Here is a 3,794-nt window from a genome sequence, read left to right on the forward strand (position 1 = left end):
TGTTGGTTAGATGAGGCCTTAGAAGTGCGCTTTCAGGCGATGTGTTGGGTTGATGATGGATCAGCTGTGCATGGACAGAACAGAGCAGTACAATGCATATGATGTAGAAATGTTCCAGATGATTTAAAAGTAGGGCAGTTGGACGTCAAGAGAAGGCGTAAACCCTTATGTGTGGCAAGCTACACCCACCTAATGCCGGCTGCTTCTGCCTCTCCAAGGGGGATCCGCGGCTTTGAGCCTCTTCACCTTGCCTCCTTGCAACTCCTCTGCTCCACGTGTCAAAGAACAGCACCTACAGCTTCACCCAGCCCAGCACTAGGAGCTCCAAATGCTACGACCGCTTCAGCTATCAGGGACCCAGGTCATGGGCAAGACACTGCGTTGTGCAGGGCGGTGCTGAATGAAGCTACACCGTACACCATTCACAGCTGCCCATAAATGCCCAAGTGCCCACCACTGCTTTTGGGTGCTTCTAAAGCTTCTTAGGCCTCCCGACCACCTCCTCCCTTCCACACCCCTCTCAGTACTCCAGCCTCCCAGCGTACTCGCCCGCTCCCATTGAAGCTATGGCTGGAGCTGGGGCTGCAACGGGGAAGCAGCAGGGGACGGAGGACAGCAGAGAGCGGCAGCAGGTCAAAGAAGAAGTCGGCAGGGGCCAGGCAGATCTGGGCAGGGTGGAGTGGAGAGGCAAGAAAGCAGAGCTCTGCAGATAATTGGACAGCCCCATGCCGGTGGCCGCCGGTGTTTGCATTGGTCCCTCACCACGTCCGGTCTGACTCTGGGTCAAAGCTCCTCCTCCCTCAAATGTTACATGTCACATGTCACATGCCGCAAGTGAGTATTTAACCCCTTAGCTGCTGGGCTTTTTCCCCCCTGCCCTTAGGGCTCCCATAGCATTTTTTTCCACATATGGTATCCCCTCTAAATTTGCGCCTTTTTTTTCAACATTCTGGGGATTGTAAAGGTACACAGCGTTTGTAGATTTCTTAGGAGGGGACTGAGACAATAGGCAAAATATAGCAAAATTTTGAGTTTTGAGAAAAATAGGGGAAACAGAACTCCAGATAAAAGTTTCTGGTTTTTCCCTAAAAAAGGGCATCCTCGAACAGTTTGCTGTACTAAAGTCAACATCTTTTCCAACCTTCAGGATCATGCAGAGCTGAATCCAAAAGTTAATTTTGTACCAGAGTTTAGGCATTTTTCTATTTTTTGAGCTCTTAATCTACTTTCATTTTGTAGTGGAACCCAGCCCTTTGAGTGATCCAGAAAAGGTATAGATTTCTGAAAAGTAGAAAGAAGTCTGCATTAAACAAGGGATCATATGTGTAGATCCCTCAAGATTTTCCCAAGGAATATTGAAACTGAATAGGACAAATGAGCATTAATGACAGCAAGATGGCCCTCCCTGCACATAAACAATCATCCCTACAACACAGACACCCTTGCACCATGGTGCAAGAGTGCCTGCGTTGGGGCTAGGCAGGAGTTTGTGCAGAGGAAAGTATGGAAGAAAGTACAGGGATGTGTTGTATTTGTGTAACTACAATGCATCCCTGCTCTTTCAAAATGACATAGGGGGTCATTCTGACCTCGGCGGTAAAAGGCGCTTACCCGCCGGTCAGAAGACCGCCATAACACCGCCCGCGGTAAACCGCCACGGTCATTCTGACCCGCTACTTGAAAACCTCCAAAAACCCGACATCCACAAAAGTCCGCCACACCAAAGGTCAGCGAAAAAATGGCGATGACCAAACCTCCACCGTCACGCCAACACCAATACGCCCATGCCATTCCGACCCACGAATCCACGGTCACAATACACACACCCTTACAAAACACAACCACATTGGACAATTTGAAATACACACACCTGGTACACATACACACACCACTCCCACACACCCAATACAATATAAAACACACACCCACATCACCCACAAACCCCTACAACCACAATTGCGAATTAAGGACAGAGGAGATACAGCACTGCTTAGAGTAGACCATCACACAGAGGCAAATCACAACATCACCCACACAATTACCACGCACAAAACACCATACACCACCACACACATCACACTCCACAACACATACAACTTCCCTCACCTCATCCACACCACCCCATGGCACCCAAAGACACCCCAGGTTCTCAGACGCAGAACTCAGGGTCATGGTTGAGGAAATAGTTCGTGTAGAGCCCCAGCTCTTCGGGGCACAGGTGCAGCACACCCACAATTGCTAGGAAGATGGAGCTATAGCAAAGGATAGTGGACAGGGTCAACGCGGTGGGACAGGCATCCACGCAATCGGGGATGACATCAGGAAGCGTTGGAGACGACCTACGGGGGAAGGTGTGTTCCATGGTATCAAGGCACAACAATTGCGGTGCAGAAGACTGGAGGCGGACCCCCACCTACTCCCCCAGAATTTACAACATGGGAGGAGGAAGTCTTGCACATCCTGCATCCTGAGGGCCTCGCAGGAGTAGGCGGAGGAATGGACTCTGGTAAGTCAATTCTTAACTACTTCTTCCCACCCCCACCACACCTGCATGCCAGCACATACCCCCACCCCATCACAACAACTCCTTGCAATGGCTCACCATCACAACCAACCATATCAACACCAGCCCTGCATGCGACCAAAACCATGGACACCGATCACCAAAGCATGCCCACTGCACACACACATCACCCCCACAAGGCCACCCTCACAAAAGCCCCCAACAAGGGAATGCCTGCACTTGGGTACACGGCCACCCACCCATCACACGAAATGCCACACACAGAAGCAATAACCATACCCTTATACCCCTGCAGGACCCGAACGCCACCACACCGCCACGGAGGGTACAGAGATGTCCATCCCACCCCCAGAAGAGGCCCCCAGCGATGACAGCAGCTCTGTCTCCCTGGACCCAGATGACCAGCCCGGCCCATCGGGGACCTCTGGACAGTTGGTTCCCCACAGACAGCCACAGGCTACAGCAGACCCTAACCCCCTCTGGGAACACCAGCACAGCTCCCACCCAGCGGGCCAATGCCTCTGTCTCCAGGACACGTCAATCAGCGGTGTGGGTCCGCCACTACAGGGCACCCAGGTTGGACCCACCACCCCAACAACCACAGGGACCTGGGGGCAGTGGTAGTGGGCACACCGTCCAGGGGACAGAGGCCCAGGGAAACAGGGGAACTGGGAGGCTGCTGTGCGACAGGGGGGGGACAGGCCCAGGGAACCCACTCTCCAAGCGGCCCTCTCCTCCATCATGGGAGCATACCACCACTCCCAGGAGACGATGGCGACGGTACTGGCCAGGTTCCAGGAGATCCAGGCACAGCAGGAGGAACAGTACATGGGGTTCAGAGAGGAACTGAGGAACATTGGTTCCGCAATGGGGATCATCGTTGTGGCCCTTAACCAGATAGTCACCACATTGCGGGACCATGTGGCACCCCAAGGGGGCCCTGTCACTAACCCAGACCAGGAACAGCCTACCACCTCCGCCGGCGCTAGTGGACAGGAGGCACCCACACAACAACAGGCCACCAGAACCCCACCTCCTGCTGAAGAAGAACCACCCCGCAAGTGGAACCTGAGATCTCACAAGAAGACAGAGTAGGATGCCAAGACCCCCGCCAGCATAAGATACCCCTGATGTCATCCCACTGTCCCACATTGTCACCCTGTCTAACCTTTAACTGCCCCTGCTCCATCCTTCCACAGGCATATGGACAATGCACCTGTGAGACTGAGAACTGGACTCTGCCATGGATATTACTCCACCCCCCATCCCA

This window comes from Pleurodeles waltl, chromosome 8 (assembly GCF_031143425.1).
Source record: "Pleurodeles waltl isolate 20211129_DDA chromosome 8, aPleWal1.hap1.20221129, whole genome shotgun sequence".
Lineage (NCBI taxonomy): Eukaryota > Metazoa > Chordata > Amphibia > Caudata > Salamandridae > Pleurodeles > Pleurodeles waltl.